This window comes from Phyllobates terribilis, unplaced genomic scaffold, assembly GCF_046119375.1.
Source record: "Phyllobates terribilis strain yellow unplaced genomic scaffold, ASM4611937v1 Scaffold_82__1_contigs__length_6685932, whole genome shotgun sequence".
NCBI lineage: Eukaryota > Metazoa > Chordata > Amphibia > Anura > Dendrobatidae > Phyllobates > Phyllobates terribilis.
This window is the reverse complement of record NW_027362842.1, coordinates 2,551,340-2,569,758: the sequence shown is the minus strand read 5'-3', so window position 1 is coordinate 2,569,758 and position 18,419 is coordinate 2,551,340.

The following is an 18,419-nucleotide window of genomic DNA, read 5'->3' as shown; positions in this document are numbered from 1 at the left end:
CCTTCCCTATTCTGGAGCAATACATTTCCACCGAGTATAGAAGACCAGCCTTCCCTATTCTGGAGCAATACATTTCCGCCATGTATAGCAGACCATCCTTCCCTATTCTGGAGCAATACATTTCCACCATGTATAGAAGACCAGCCTTCCATATTCTGGAGAAGTATATTTCCACCATATAAAGCAGACCAGCCTTCCCTATCTGGAGCAATACATTTCCACCATGTATAGCAGACCAGCCTTCTCTTTTCTGGAGCAATATATTTCCGCCGTGTATAGCAGACCAGCCTTCATTATTCTGGAGCTATATATTTCCACCATGCATAGCAAACCAGCCTTCCCTATTCTGGAGCAATACAATTCTGCCATGTATAGCAGACCAGCCTTCCCTATTCTGCAACAATACATTTCCAACATGTATAGCAGACCAGCCATCCCTATTCTGGAGCAATACATTTCTGCCATGTACAGCAGACCAGCCTTACCTATTCTGGAGCAATACATTTACGCTGTGAATAGCAGACCAGCCGTCCCTATTCTGGAGCAATACATTTCTACCATGTAAAGCAGACCAGACTTCCCTATTCTGGAGCAATACATTTCTGCCATGTATAGAAGACCAGCCTTCTCTATTCTGGAGCAATACATTTCTGCCGTGTATAGAATACCAACCTTCCCTATTCTGGAGCAAAATATTTCTGCCATGTAAAGCAGACCAACCTTCCCTATTCTGGAGCAATACATTTCTGCCATGTATAGAAAACCAACCTTTCCTATTCTGGAGCAATACATTTCCACCTTGTATAGCAGACCAGACTTCCCTTTTCTGGAGCTATACATTTCCACGATGTATAGCAGACCAGCCTTCCCTATTCTGGAGCAATACATTTTTGCCATGTATAGCAAACCAGCCTTCCCTATTCTGCAGCAGTACATTTCTGCCATGTATAGCAGACCAGTCTTCTCTATTCTGGAGCAATATATTTCCGCCATGTATAGCAGACCAGCCTTCCCTATTCTGCAGCAATATATTTCCGCCATGTATAACAGACCAGCCTTCCCTATTCTGGAGCAATACATTTCCACCCTGTATAGCAGATCAGCCTTCCCTATTCTGGAGCAATACATTCCAGCTGTGTACAGCAGACCAGCCTTCTCTATTCTGGAGCAATACAATTCCACCATGTATAGCAGACCAGCCTTCCCTATTCTAGAGCAATATATTCCAGACGTGGATAGCAGACCAGCCTTCCCTATTCTGGAGCAAAACATTTCCGCCGTGTATAGCAGACCAGACTTTCCTATTCTGGAGCAATAGATTTCCACCATGTATAGAAGACCAGCCTTCCCTCTTCTGGAGCAATAAATTTACGCCGTGTATAGAAGGCCAGCCTTCCCCTATTCTGGAGCAATACATTTCCGCCATGTATAGCAGACCAGCCTTCCCTATTCTGGAGCAATACATTCCAGCATATATAGCAGAGCAGCCTTCCCTATTCTGGAGCAATACATATCTGCCATGGATTGCAGACCAGCCTACCCTATTCTGGAGCAATACATTTCCACCATGTATAGCAGACCATCCTTCTCTATTCTGTAGCCATACATTTCCACCACGTATAGAAGACAAGCCTTCCCTATTCTGTAGCAATACATTCCAGTTGGGTATAGCAGACCAGCCTCCTCTATTCTGGAGCAATACAATCCAGCCAAGTATAGCAGACCAACCTTCCCTATTCTAGAACAATATATTCCAGACATGTATAGCAGACGAGCCTTCCCTATTGTGGAGCAATACATTTCCGCCATGTATAGAAGACCAGCCTTCCCTATTCTGGAGCAATACATTCCAGCCGTGTATAGCAGACCAGCCTTCACTATTCTGGAGCAATATATCTCGGCCATGTTTAGCAGACCAGCCTTCCCTATTCTGGAGCAATACATTTCCGCCATGTATAGAAGACCAGCCTTCCCTATTCTGGAGCAATACATTTCCGCCATGTATAGGAGACCAGCGTTCCCTATTCTGGAGCAATAAATTTCTGCCATGTAAAGCAGACCAGCCTTCCCTATCCTGGAGCAATACATTTTCACCATGTATAGAAGACCAGTCTTCCATGTTCTGGAGAAGTATAATTCCACCATGTAAAGCAGACCAGCCTTTCCTATTCTGGAGCAATACATTTCCACCATGTATAGCAGACCAGCCTTCTCTAATCTGGAGCAATACATTGCCATAATGTATAGAAGACCAGCCTTCCCTATTCTGGAGCAATATATTTCCACCATGTATAGCAGATCACCCTTCCCTATTCTGGAGCAATAAATTCCAGCCGTGGATAGCAGACCAGCCTTCTCTATTCTGGAGCAATACATTCCAGCCGTGTAAAGAAGACCAGCCATTCCTATTCTAGAGCAATATATTCCAGACGTGTATCGCAAACCAGCCTTCCCTTTTCTGGAGCAATACATTTCCGCCATGTATAGCAGACCAGCCTTCCCTATTCTGGAGCAATATATTTTCGCCATGCATAGCAGACCAGCCTTTCTTATGCTGGAGCAATACATTTGCGCCGTGTATACAAGACCAGCCTTCCCTATTCTGGAGCAATACATTTACGCCATGTATAGAAGACCAGCCTTCCCTATTCTGGAGCAATACATTCCAGTCATGTATAGCAGACCAGCCTTACCTATTCTGGAACAATACATTTCTGCCATGTATAGCAGATCAGCCTTCCCTAATCTGGATCAATACATTTATGTTGTGTATAGCAGACCAGCTGTCCCTGTTCTGGAGCAATACATTTCCGCCATGTAAAGCAGACCAGCCTTCCCTATTCTGGAGCAATACATTTCTGCAATGTAAAGCAGACCAGCCTTCCCTATTCTGGAGCAATACATTTCCACCATGTACAGAAGACCAGCCTTCCATATTCTGGAGAAATATATTTCCACCATGTAAAGCAGATTAGCCTTCCCTATTCTGGAGCAATACATTTCCACCATGTATAGAAGACCAGCCTTCCCTGTACTGGAGCAATACATTCTGGCCTAGTATAGCAGACCAGCCTTCCCTATTCTGGAGCAATATATTTCCATCATGTGTAGCAGACCAGCCTTCTCTATTCTGGAGCAATACATTTCTGCCATGTACAGCAGACCAGCCTTCCCTATTCTGGAGCAATACATTTCCGCCTTGTATAGAAAACCAGCCTTCCCTATTCTGGAGCAATACATTTCCACCGAGTATAGAAGACCAGCCTTCCCTATTCTGGAGCAATACATTTCCGCCATGTATAGCAGACCATCCTTCCCTATTCTGGAGCAATACATTTCCACCATGTATAGAAGACCAGCCTTCCATATTCTGGAGAAGTATATTTCCACCATATAAAGCAGACCAGCCTTCCCTATCTGGAGCAATACATTTCCACCATGTATAGCAGACCAGCCTTCTCTTTTCTGGAGCAATATATTTCCGCCGTGTATAGCAGACCAGCCTTCATTATTCTGGAGCTATATATTTCCACCATGCATAGCAAACCAGCCTTCCCTATTCTGGAGCAATACAATTCTGCCATGTATAGCAGACCAGCCTTCCCTATTCTGCAACAATACATTTCCAACATGTATAGCAGACCAGCCATCCCTATTCTGGAGCAATACATTTCTGCCATGTACAGCAGACCAGCCTTACCTATTCTGGAGCAATACATTTACGCTGTGAATAGCAGACCAGCCGTCCCTATTCTGGAGCAATACATTTCTACCATGTAAAGCAGACCAGACTTCCCTATTCTGGAGCAATACATTTCTGCCATGTATAGAAGACCAGCCTTCTCTATTCTGGAGCAATACATTTCTGCCGTGTATAGAATACCAACCTTCCCTATTCTGGAGCAAAATATTTCTGCCATGTAAAGCAGACCAACCTTCCCTATTCTGGAGCAATACATTTCTGCCATGTATAGAAAACCAACCTTTCCTATTCTGGAGCAATACATTTCCACCTTGTATAGCAGACCAGACTTCCCTTTTCTGGAGCTATACATTTCCACGATGTATAGCAGACCAGCCTTCCCTATTCTGGAGCAATACATTTTTGCCATGTATAGCAAACCAGCCTTCCCTATTCTGCAGCAGTACATTTCTGCCATGTATAGCAGACCAGTCTTCTCTATTCTGGAGCAATATATTTCCGCCATGTATAGCAGACCAGCCTTCCCTATTCTGCAGCAATATATTTCCGCCATGTATAGCAGACCAGCCTTCCCTATTCTGGAGCAATACATTTCCACCCTGTATAGCAGATCAGCCTTCCCTATTCTGGAGCAATACATTCCAGCTGTGTACAGCAGACCAGCCTTCTCTATTCTGGAGCAATACAATTCCACCATGTATAGCAGACCAGCCTTCCCTATTCTAGAGCAATATATTCCAGACGTGGATAGCAGACCAGCCTTCCCTATTCTGGAGCAAAACATTTCCGCCGTGTATAGCAGACCAGACTTTCCTATTCTGGAGCAATAGATTTCCACCATGTATAGAAGACCAGCCTTCCCTGTACTGGATCAATACATTTCCGCCGAGTTTAGCAGACCAACCTTCCCTATTCTGGAGCAATATATTTCCGCCATGTATAGCAGACCAGCCTTCGCTATTCTGGAGCAATACATTTCCGTCATGTATAGAAGACCAGCCTTCCCTATTCTGGAGCAATACATTCCAGCCGTGTATAGCAGACCAGCCTTCCCTATTCTGGAGCAATACATTCCAGCCGTGTATAGCATACCAGCCTTCCCTATTCTGGAGCAATTTATTTCGGCCATGTATAGCAGACCAGCCTTCCCTATTCTGGAGCAATACATTTCCGCCATGTATAGGAGACCAGCGTTCCCTATTCTGGAGCAATAAATTTCTGCCATGTAATGCAGACCAGCCTTCCCTATCCTGGAGCAATACATTTCCACCATGTATAGAAGACCAGTCTTCCATGTTCTGGAGAAGTATAATTCCACCATGTAAAGCAGACCAGCCTTTCCTATTCTGGAGCAATACATTTCCACCATGTATAGCAGACCAGCCTTCTCTATTCTGGAGCAATACATTGCCATAATGTATAGAAGACCAGCCTTCCCAGTTCTGGAGCAATATATTTCCACCATGTATAGCAGATCACCCTTCCCTATTATGGAGCAATAAATTCCAGCCGTGGATAGCAGACCAGCCTTCTCTATTCTGGAGCAATACATTCCAGCCGTGTAAAGCAGACCAGCCATTCCTATTCTAGAGCAATATATTCCAGACGTGTATAGCAGACCAGCCTTCCCTTTTCTGGAGCAATACATTTCCGCCATGTATAGCAGACCAGCCTTCCCTATTCTGGAGCAATATATTTTCGCCATGCATAGCAGACCAGCCTTTCTTATGCTGGAGCAATACATTTGCGCCGTGTATACAAGACCAGCCTTCCCTATTCTGGAGCAATACATTTACGCCATGTATAGAAGACCAGCCTTCCCTATTCTGGAGCAATACATTCCAGTCATGTATAGCAGACCAGCCTTACCTATTCTGGAACAATACATTTCTGCCATGTATAGCAGTTCAGCCTTCCCTAATCTGGAGCAATACATTTATGCTGTGTATAGCAGACCAGCTGTCCCTGTTCTGGAGCAATACATTTCTACCATGTAAAGCAGACCAGCCTTCCCTATTCTGGAGCAATACATTTCTGCAATGTAAAGCAGACCAGCCTTCCCTATTCTGGAGCAATACATTTCCACCATGTATAGAAGACCAGCCTTCCATATTCTGGAGAAATATATTTCCACCATGTAAAGCAGATTAGCCTTCCCTATTCTGGAGCAATACATTTACACCATGTATAGAAGACCAGCCTTCCCTGTACTGGAGCAATACATTCCGGCCTTGTATAGCAGACCAGCCTTCCCTATTCTGGAGCAATATATTTCCACCATGTGTAGCAGACCAGCCTTCCCTATTCTGGAGCAATGCATTTCTGCCATGTATAGCAGACCAGCCTTCCCTATTCTGAAGCAATACATTTCCGCCTTGTATAGAAAACCAGCCTTCCCTATTCTGGAGCAATACATTTCCGCCGAGTATAGAAGACCAGCCTTCCCTATTCTGGAGCAATACATTTCCGCCATGTATAGCAGACCATCCTTCCTTATTCTGGAGCAATACATTTCCACCATGTATAGAAGACCAGCCTTCCATATTCTGGAGAAGTATATTTCCACCATATAAAGCAGACCAGCCTTCCCTATCTGGAGCAATACATTTCCACCATGTATAGCAGACCAGCCTTCTCTTTTCTGGAGCAATACATTTCCGCCGTGTATAGCAGACCAGCGTTCATTATTCTGGAGCTATACATTTCCACCATGCATAGCAAACCAGCCTTCCCTATTCTGGAGCAATACAATTCTGCCATGTATAGCAGACCAGCCTTCCCTATTCTGCAACAATACATTTCCAACATGTATAGCAGACCAGCCATCCCTATTCTGGAGCAATACATTTCTGCCATGTATAGCAGACCAGCCTTACCTATTCTTGAGCAATACATTTACGCTGTGAATAGCAGACCAGCCGTCCCTATTCTGGAGCAATACATTTCTACCATGTAAAGCAGACCAGACTTCCCTATTCTGGAGCAATACATTTCTGCCATGTATAGAAGACCAGCCTTCTCTATTCTGGAGCAATACATTTCTGCCGTGTATAGAATACCAACCTTCCCTATTCTGGAGCAAAATATTTCTGCCATGTAAAGCAGACCAACCTTCCCTATTCTGGAGCAATACATTTCTGCCATGTATAGAAAACCAACCTTTCCTATTCTGGAGCAATACATTTCCACCTTGTATAGCAGAACAGACTTCCCTTTTCTGGAGCTATACATTTCCACGATGTATAGCAGACCAGCCTTCCCTATTCTGGAGCAATACATTTTTGCCATGTATAGCAAACCAGCCTTCCCTATTCTGCAGCAGTACATTTCTGCCATGTATAGCAGACCAATCTTCTCTATTCTGGAGCAATATATTTCCGCCATGTATAGCAGACCAGCCTTCCCTATTCTGCAGCAATATATTTCCGCCATGTATAGCAGACCAGCCTTCCCTATTCTGGAGCAATACATTTTCACCATGTATAGCAGGCCAGCCTTCCCTATTCTGGAGCAATGCATTTCTGCCATGCATAGAAAACCAGAATTCCCTTTTCTGGAGCAATACATTGCCGCCGTGTATACCAGACCAGCCTTCATTATTCTCGAGCTATACATTTCCACCATTTATAGCAGACCAGCCTTCCCTTTTCTGGAGCAATAAATTTCTGCCATGTATAGCAGACCAGCCTTACCTATTCTGGAGCAATACATTTACGCTGTGTATAGCAGACCAGCCATCTCTATTCTGGAGCAATACATTTCTGCCATGTATAGCAGACCAGCCTTACCTATTCTGGAGCAATACATTTACGCTGTGAATAGCAGACCAGCCGTCCCTATTCTGGAGCAATACATTTCTGCCATGTAAAGCAGACCAGACTTCCCTATTCTGGAGCAATACATTTCTGCCATGTATAGAAGACCAGCCTTCTCTATTCTGGAGCAATACATTTCTGCCATGTATAGAATACCAACCTTCCCTATTCTGGAGCAAAATATTTCTGCCATGTAAAGCAGACCAGCCTTCCCTATTCTGTAGCAATACATTTCTGCCATGTATAGAAAACCAACCTTTCCTATTCTGGAGCAATACATTTCCACCTTGTATAGCAGACCAGACTTCCCTTTTCTGGAGCTATACATTTCCACCATGTATAGCAGACCAGCCTTCCCTATACTGGAGCAATACATTTTTGCCATGTATAGCAGACCAGCCTTCCCTATTCTGCAGCAGTACATTTCTGCCATGTATAGCAGACCAGTCTTCTCTATTCTGGAGCAATATACTTCCGCCATGTATAGCAGACCAGCCTTCCCTATTCTGCAGCAATATATTTCCGCCATGTATAGCAGACCAGCCTTCCCTATTCTGGAGCAATACATTTTCACCATGTATAGCAGACCAGCCTTCCCTATTCTGGAGCAATGCATTTCTGCCATGCATAGAAAACCAGACTTCCCTTTTCTGGAGCAATACATTTCCGCCGTGTATACCAGACCAGCCTTCATTATTCTCGAGCTATACATTTCCACCATTTATAGCAGACCAGCCGTCCCTTTTCTGGAGCAATAAATTTCTGCCATGTATAGCAGACCAGCCTTACCTATTCTGGAGCAATACATTTACGCTGTGTATAGCAGACCAGCCATCCCTATTCTGGAGCAATACATTTCTGCCATGTAAAGCAGACCAGCCTTCCCTATTCTGGAGCAATACATTTCTGCCATGTATAGAAGAACATCCTTCTGTATTCTGGAGCAATATATTTCTGTCGTGTATAGAAGACCAGCCTTCCCTATTCTGGAGCAATATATTCCTGCCATGTAAAGCAGATCAGCCTTCCCTATTTCTGGAGCTTTACATTTCCGCCTTGTATAGCAGATCAGCATTCCCTATTCTGGAGCTATACATTTCCACTAGGTATAGCTGACTAGCCTTCCCTATTCTGGAGCAATACATTTCCGCCATGTATAGCAGACCAGCCTTCCTTATTCTGGAGTAATATATTTCCGCCGTGTATAGCAGACCAACCTTCCCTATTCTGGAGCAATACATTTCCGCCGTGTATAGCAGACCAGCCTTCCCCATTCTGGAACAGTATATTTCCACCTTGTATAGCAGACAAGCCTTCCCTATTCTGGAGCAGTACTTTCCAGCCGTGTATAGCAGACCAGCCTTCCCTATTCTAGAGCAATGTATTCCAGCCATGTATAGCAGACAAGCCTTCCGTAATGTGGTGCAATACATTTCTGACGTGTATAGCAGACCAGCCTTCCCTATTCTGGAGCAATGTATTCCAGCTATGTATAGCAGACCAGCCTTCCTTATTCTGGAGCAATATATTCCAGACGTGTATAGCAGATCAGCCTTCCCTATTTTGGAGCACTACATTTCCACCTTGTATGGCAGACCAGCCTTCCCTATTCTGGAGCAATATATTCTAGCCATGTATAGAAGACAACCTTCCCTATTATGGAGCAATAAATTTCCGCCGTGTATAGCACACCCGCCTTCCATATTCTGGAGCAATATATTCTAGCCGTGTATAGAAGACCAGCCTTCCCTATTCTGGAGCAATACATTTCCACCCTGTATAGCAGATCAGCCTTCCCTATTCTGGAGCAATACATTCCAGCTGTGTACAGCAGACCAGCCTTCTCTATTCTGGAGCAATACATTTCCACCATGTAGAGCAGACCAGCCTTCCCTATTCTAGAGCAATATATTCCAGACGTGGATAGCAGACCAGCCTTCCCTATTCTGGAGCAAAACATTTCCGCCGTGTATAGCAGACCAGACTTTCCTATTCTGGAGCAATAGATTTCCATCATGTATAGAAGACCAGCCTTCCCTGTACTGGATCAATACATTTCCGCCGTGTTTAGCAGACCAACCTTCCCTATTCTGGAGCAATATATTTCCGCCATGTATAGCAGACCAGCCTTCCCTATTCTGGAGCAATACATTTCCGTCATGTATAGAAGACCAGCCTTCCCTATTCTGGAGCAATACATTTCCGCCGACTATAGAAGACCAGCCTTCCCTATTCTGGAGCAATACATTTCCGCCGAGTATAGAAGACCAGCCTTCCCTATTCTGGAGCAATACATTTACGCCATGTATAGCAGACCAGCCTTCCCTATTCTGGAGCAATACATTTCCGCCATGCATAAAAAAACAGCCTTCCCTATTCTGGAGCAATACATTTCCGTCGTGTTTAGCAGACCAGCCTTCACTATTCTGGAGCAATACATTTCCGCCATGTATAGCAGGCCAGCCTTCGCTATTCTGCAACAATACATTTCCACCATGTATAGCAGACCAGCCTTCCCTTTTCTGGAGCAATACATTTCTGCCATGTATAGCAGACCAGCCTTACCTATTCTGGAGCAATACATTTACGCTGTGTATAGCAGACCAGCCGTCCCTATTCTGGAGCAATACATTTCTACCATGTAAAGCAGACCAACCTTCCCTATTCTGGAGCAATACATTTCTGCCATGTATAGAAGTCCAGCCTTCTCTATTCTGGAGCAATACATTTCTGCCGTGTATAGAATACCAGCCTCCCCTATTCTGGAGCAACATATTTCTGCCATGTAAAGCAGACCAGCCTTCCCTATTCTTGAGCAATACATTTCTAGCATGTATAGAAAACCAGCCTTCAATATTCTGGAGCAATACATTTCCGCCATGTATAGCAGACCAGCCTTCGCTATTCTGCAACAATACATTTCCACCATGTATAGCAGACCAGCCTTCCCTTTTCTGGAGCAATACATTTCTGCCATGTATAGCAGACCAGCCTTACCTATTCTGGAGCAATACATTTACGCTGTGTATAGCAGACCAGCCGTCCCTATTCTGGAGCAATACATTTCTACCATGTAAAGCAGACCAGCCTTCCCTATTCTGTAGCAATACATTTCTGCCATGTATAGAAGTCCAGCCTTCTCTATTCTGGAGCAATACATTTCTGCCGTGTATAGAATACCAGCCTCCCCTATTCTGGAGCAACATATTTCTGCCATGTAAAGCAGACCAGCCTTCCCTATTCTTGAGCAATACATTTCTAGCATGTATAGAAAACCAGCCTTCAATATTCTGGAGCAATACATTTCCGCCATGTATAGCAGACCAGTCTTCCCTATTCTGGAGCAATACATTCCATCCGTGTATAGGAGACCAGCCTTCCCGATTCTGGAGCAATATATTTCCGCTATGTATAGCAGACCAGCCTTCCCTATTCTGGAGCAATATAATTCCGCCATGTATAGCAGACCAGCCTTCCCTATTCTGGAGCAATACATTTTCACCATGTATAGCAGACCAGCCTTCCCTATTCTGGGGCAATACATTTCTGCCATGTAAAGCAGACCATCCTACCTTATTCTGGAGCAATACATTTCTTCCATGCAAAGAAGACCAGCCTTCTGTATTCTGGAGCAATATATTTCTGCCGTGTATAGAAGACCGGTCCTCCCTATTCTGGAGCAATATATTACTGCCATGTAAAGCAGACCAGCCTTCCCTATTTCTGGAGCAATACCTTTCCGCCATGTATAGCTGACCAGCCTTCCCTATTCTGGAGTAATATTTTTCCGCCGTGTATAGCAGACCAGCCTTCAGTATTCTGGAGCAATGTATTCCAGCCATGTATAGCAGACCAGCCTTCAGTAATGTGGAGTAATACATTTCTGCCGTTTATAGCAGACCAGCCTTCCCTATTCTGGAGCAATGTATTCCAGCCATGTAGAGCAGACCAGCCTTCCCTATTCTGGAGCAATATATTCCAGACATGTATAGCAGACCAGCCTTCCCTATACTGGAGCACTACATTTCCGCCGTGTATAGCAGACCAGCCTTCCCTATTGTAGAGCAATATATTCGAGCCGTGTATAGAAGACTAGCCTTCCCTATTCTGGAGTAAGATATTCTAGCCGTGTATAGAAGACCAGACTTCCCTACTCTGGAGCAATACATTTCCGCCGTGTAAAGCAGACCAGCCTTCCCTATTCTGAAACAATATATTCCAGTCGTTTATAGCAGACCAGCCTTCCCTATTCTGGAGCAATACATTTCCACCATGTATAGCAGAGCAGCCTTCCCTATTCTGTAACAATACATTTCCGCTATGTATAGCAGACCAGGCTTCCCTATCCTGGAGCAATACATTCCAGCTGTGTATAGCAGACCAGCCTTCCCTATTCTGGAGGCATACATTTCCGCCATGTATAGAAGACCAGCCTTCCCTCTTCTGGAGCAATAAATTTACGTCGTGTATAGAAGACCAGCCTTCCCCTATTCTGGAGCAATACATTTCCGCCATGTATAGCAGACCAGCCTTCCCTATTCTGGAGCAATACATTTCAGCCATATATTGCAGAACAGCCTTCCCTATTCTGGAGCAATACATATCTGCCATGGATAGCAGACCAGCCTACCCTATTCTGGAGCAATATATTTACGCTGTGTATAGCAGAACAGCCTTCCCTATTCTGGAGCACTACATTTCTGCCATGTAAAGCATATCAGCCATCCCTATTCTGGAGCAAAACATTTCCACCATGTAGAGAAAACCAGCCTTCCCTATTCTGGAGCAATACATTCCAGCCGTGTATAGCAGACCAGCCTTCCCTATTCTGTAGCAATACATTTCCACCATGTATAGAAGACCAACCTTCCCTATTCTGGAGCACTACATTCCAGCCGTGTATAGCAGACCAGCCTTCGCTATTCTGGAGCAATATAAATCGGCCATGTATAGCAGACCAGCCTTCCCTTTTCTGGAACAATACATTTCTGCCATGTATAGCAGACCAGCCTTCCCTAATCTGGAGCAATACAGTTACGCTGTGTATAGCAGACCAGCTGTTCCTATTCTGGAGCAATATGTTTCTGCCATGTGAAGCAGACCTGCCTTCCCTATTCTGGAGCAATACATTTCTGCCATGTAAAGTAAACCAGCCTTCCCTATCCTAGAGCAATACATTTCCACCATGTATAGAAGACAAGCCTTCCATATTCTGGAGAAATATATTTCCACCAGGTAAAGCAGACCAGTCTTCCCTATTCTGGAGCAATACATTTCCACCATGTATTGCAGACCAGACTTCCCTATTCTGGAGCAATACATTTCCGCCGTGTATAGCAGACCAGCCTTCCCTATACTGGAGAAATATATTTCCGCCATGTATAGCAGACCAGCCTTCCCTATTCTGGAGCAATAAATTTCCGCCGTGTATAGCAGACCCGCCTTCCATATTCTGGTGTAATATATTCTAGCCGTGTATAGAAGACCAGACTTCCCTATTCTGGAGCAATACATTTCCGCCGTGTATAGCAGACCAGCCTTCCCTATTCTGAAACAATATATTCCAGTCGTTTATATCAGACCAGCCTTCCCTATTCTGGAGAAATATATTCCAGACGTGTATATCAGACCAGACTTCCCTATTCTGGAGCAATACATTTCCACCATGTATAGCAGACCAGCCTTCCCTATTCTGTAGCAATACATTTCCGCTATGTATAGCAGACCAGCCTTCCCTATCCTGGAGCAATACATTCCAGCTGTGTATAGCAGACCAGCCTTCCCTATTCTGGAGGCATACATTTCCGCCATGTATAGAAGACCAGCCTTCCCTCTTCTGGAGCAATAAATTTACGCCGTGTATAGCAGACCAGCCTTCCCTATTCTGGAGCAATACATTTCAGCCATATATTGCAGACCAGCCTTCCCTATTATGGAGCAATACATTTCTGCCATGGATAGCAGACCAGCCTTCCCTCTTCTGGAGCAATATATTTATGCTGTGTATAGCAGACCAGCTGTCCCTATCCTGGAGCAATACATTTCTGCCATGTAAAGCAGACCAGCCTTCCCAATTCTGGAGCAATACATTTCTGCCATGTAAAGCATACCAGCCATCCCTATTCTGGAGCAATACATTTCCACGATATATAGAAGACCAGCCTTCCCTATTCTGGAGAAATATATTTCCACCATGTAAAGCAGACAAGCCTTCCCTATTCTGGAGCAATACATTTCCACCATGTATAGCAGACCATCCTTCTCTATTCTGTAGCCATACATTTCCACCATGTATAGCAGACAAGCCTTCCCTATTCTGTAGCAATACATTCCAGCTGGGTATAGCAGACCAGCCTCCTCTATTCTGGAGCAATACATTCCAGCCGAGTATAGCAGACCTGCCTTCCCTATTGTAGAGCAATATATTCCAGACATGTATAGCAGACCAGCTTTCCCTATTGTGGAGCAATACATTTCCGCCGTGTTCAGGAGACCAGCCTTCATTATTCTGGAGCAAAACATTTCCACCATGTATAGAAGACCAGCCTTCCCTATTCTGGAGCAATACATTCCAGCCATGTATAGCAGTCAAGCCTTCCCTATTCTGTAGCAATACATTTCCACCATGTATAGAAGACCAGCCTTCCGTATTCTGGAACAATACATTTCTGCCATGTATATCAGACCAGCCTTCACTAATCTGGAGCAATACATTTACGCTTTGTATAGCAGAACAGCTGCCCCTATTCTGGAGCAATACATTTTGGCCATGTAAAGCAGACCAGCCTTCCCTATTCTGGAGCAATACATTTCTGCCATGTAAAGCAGACCAGCCTTCCCTATTCTGGAGCAATACATTTCCAACATGTATAGAAGACCAGCCTTCCATATTCTGGAGAAATATATTTCCACCATGTAAAGCAGACGAGCCTTCCCTATTCTGGAGCAATACATTTCCGCCGTGTATAGCAGACCAGCATTCCCTATTCTGGAGCAATACATATCTGCCATGGATAGCAGACCAGCCTACCCTATTCTGGAGCAATATATTTACGCTGTGTATAGCAGAACAGCCTTCCCTATTCTGGAGCACTACATTTCTGCCATGTAAAGCATATCAGCCATCCCTATTCTGGAGCAATACATTTCCACCATGTATAGAAGACCAGCCTTCCCTATTCTTGAGAAATATATTTCCACCATGTAAAGCAGACAAGACTTCCCTATTCTGGAGCAATACATTCCAGCTGGGTATAGCAGACCAGCCTTTCCTATTCTAGAGCAATATATTCCAGACATGTATAGCAGACCAGCCTTCCTTATTCTGGAGCAAAACATTTCCACCATGTATAGAAAACCAGCCTTCCCTATTCTGGAGCAATACATTCCAGCCGTGTATAGCAGACCAGCCTTCCCTATTCTGTAGCAATACATTTCCACCATGTATAGAAGACCAACCTTCCCTATTCTGGAGCACTACATTCCAGCCGTGTATAGCAGACCAGCCTTCGCTATTCTGGAGCAATATAAATCGGCCATGTATAGCAGACCAGCCTTCCCTTTTCTGGAACAATACAATTCTGCCATGTATAGCAGACCAGCCTTCCCTAATCTGGAGCAATACAGTTACGCTGTGTATAGCAGACCAGCTGTTCCTATTCTGGAGCAATATCTTTCTGCCATGTGAAGCAGACCTGCCTTCCCTATTCTGGAGCAATACATTTCTGCCATGTAAAGCAAACCAGCCTTCCCTATCCTAGAGCAATACATTTCCACCATGTATAGAAGACAAGCCTTCCATATTCTGGAGAAATATATTTCCACCAGGTAAAGCAGACCAGTCTTCCCTATTCTGGAGCAATACATTTCCACCATGTATTGCAGACCAGACTTCCCTATTCTGGAGCAATACATTTCCGCCGTGTATAGCAGACCAGCCTTCCCTATTCTGGAGCAATATATTTCCGCCATGTATAGCAGACCAGCCTTCCCTATTCTGGAGCAATAAATTTCCGCCGTGTATAGCAGACCGGCCTTCCATATTCTGGTGTAATATATTCTAGCCGTGTATAGAAGACCAGACTTCCCTATTCTGGAGCAATACATTTCCGCCGTGTATAGCAGACCAGCCTTCCCTATTCTGAAACAATATATTCCAGTCGTTTATATCAGACCAGCCTTCCCTATTCTGGAGAAATATACTCCAGACGTGTATATCAGACCAGCCTCCTCTATTCTGGAGCAATACATTCCAGCCGAGTATAGCAGACCTGCCTTCCCTATTGTAGAGCAATATATTCCAGACATGTATAGCAGACCAGCTTTCCCTATTGTGGAACAATACATTTCCGCCGTGTTCAGGAGACCAGCCTTCAATATTCTGGAGCAAAACATTTCCACCATGTATAGAAGACCAGCCTTCCCTATTCTGGAGCAATACATTCCAGCCATGTATAGCAGTCAAGCCTTCCCTATTCTGTAGCAATACATTTCCACCATGTATAGAAGACCAGCCTTCCATATTCTGGAACAATACATTTCTGCCATGTATATCAGACCAGCCTTCACTAATCTGGAGCAATACATTTACGCTTTGTATAGCAGAACAGCTGCCCCTATTCTGGAGCAATACATTTCGGCCATGTAAAGCAGACCAGCCTTCCCTATTCTGGAGCAATACATTTCTGCCATGTAAAGCAGACCAGCCTTCCCTATTCTGGAGCAATACATTTCCAACATGTATAGAAGACCAGCCTTCCATATTCTGGAGAAATATATTTCCACCATGTAAAGCAGACCAGCCTTCCCTATTCTGGAGCAATACATTTCCAACATGTATAGCAGACCAACCTTCTCTATTCTGGAGCAGTACATTTCCACCATGTATAGAAGACCAGCCTTCCTTATTCTGGAGCAATATATTTCCACCATGTATAGCAGATCAGCCTTCCCTATTCTGGAGCAATACATTCCAGCCGTGTATAGCAGACCAGTCTTCTCTATTCTGGAGCAATACATTCCAGCCGTTTAAAGCTGACCAGCCTTCCCTATTCTAGAGCAATATATTCCAGACGTGTATAGCAGACCAGCCTTCCATATTCTGGAGCAATACATTTCCGCCGTGTATAGCAGACCAGCCTTCCCTATTCTGGAGCAATACATTTCCACCATGTATAGAAGACCAGCCTTTCCTGTACTGGAGCAATACATTCCAGCCGTGCATAGCAGACCAGCCTTCCCTATTCTGGAGCAATACATTTCCACCATGTATAGAAGACCAGCCTTTCCTGTACTGGAGCAATACATTCCAGCCGTGTATAGCAGACCAGCCTTCCCTATTCTGGAGCAATATAATTCCGCCATGTATAGAATACCAGCCTTGCCTATTCTGGAGCAATACATTTCCAAAGGGTATAGAAGACCAGCCTTCCCTATTCTGGAGCAATACATTTCCGCCATGTATAGCAGACCAGCCTTCCCTATTCTGGAGCAATACATTTCCGCCATGCATAGAAGACCAGCCTTCCCTATTCTGGAGGAATATATTTCTGTCATGTAAAGCAGACCAGACTTCCCTATTCTTCAGCAATACATTTCTGCCATGTATAGAAAACCAGTCTTCCCTATTCTGGAGCAATACATTTCCGCCATGTATAGCAGACGAGCCTTCATTATTCTGGAGCTATACATTTCCACCATGTATAAAAGACCAGCCTTCCCTATTCTGGAGCAATACATTTCCACCATGTATAGCAGACCAACCTTCCCTATTCTGCAACAATACATTTTCACCATGTATAGCAGACCAGCCTTCCCTATTCTGGAGCAATACATTTCTGCCATGTATAGCAGACCAGCCTTACCTATTCTGGAGCAATACATTTCCGTTGTGTAAAGCAGACCAGCCGTCCCTATTCTGGAGCAATACATTTCTGCCATGTAAAGCAGACCAGCAGTCCCTATTCTGGAGCAATACACTTCTGCCATGTAGAGAAGAACAGTCTTCTCTATTCTGGAGCAATACATTTCCGCCTTGTATAGCAGACCAGCCTTCCCTATTCTGGAGCTATTCATTTGCACCATGTATAGCAGTCCAGCCTTCCCTATTCTGGTGCAATACATTTCAGCCATGTATAGCAGACCAGCCTTCCCTATTCTGCAGCAATACATTTCCACCATGTATAGAAGACCAGCCTTCCATATTCTGGAGAAATATATTTCCACCATGTAAAGCAGACCAGCCTTTCCTATTCTGGAGCAATACATTTCCACCATGTGTAGCAGACCAACCTTCTCTATTCTGGAGCAGTACATTTCCACCATGTATAGAAGACCAGCCTTCGCTATTCTGGAGCAATACATACCAGCCGTGTAAAGCAGACCAGACGCCCCTATTCTAGAGCAATATATTCCAGACGTGTATAGCAGACCAGCCTTCCCTATTCTGGAGCAATACATTTCGGACGTGTATAGCAGACCAGCCTTCTCTATTCTGGAGCAATACATACCAGCCGTGTAAAGCAGACCAGACGCCCCTATTCTAGAGCAATATATTCCAGACGTGTATAGCAGACCAGCCTTCCCTATTCTGGAGCAATACATTTCGGACGTGTATAGCAGACCAGCCTTCCCTATTCTGGAGCTATACAGTTCCACCATGTATAGAAGACCAGCCTTTCCTGTACTGGAGCAATACATTCCAGCCGTGTATAGCAGACCAGCCTTCCCTATTCTGGAGCAATATAATTCCGCCATGTATAGCAGACCAGCCTTCTCTTTTCTGGAGCAATACATTTCCGCCATGTATAGAATACCAGCCTTGCCTATTCTGGAGCAATACATTTCCAAAGGGTATAGAAGACCAGCCTTCCCTATTCTGGAGCAATACATTTCCGCCATGT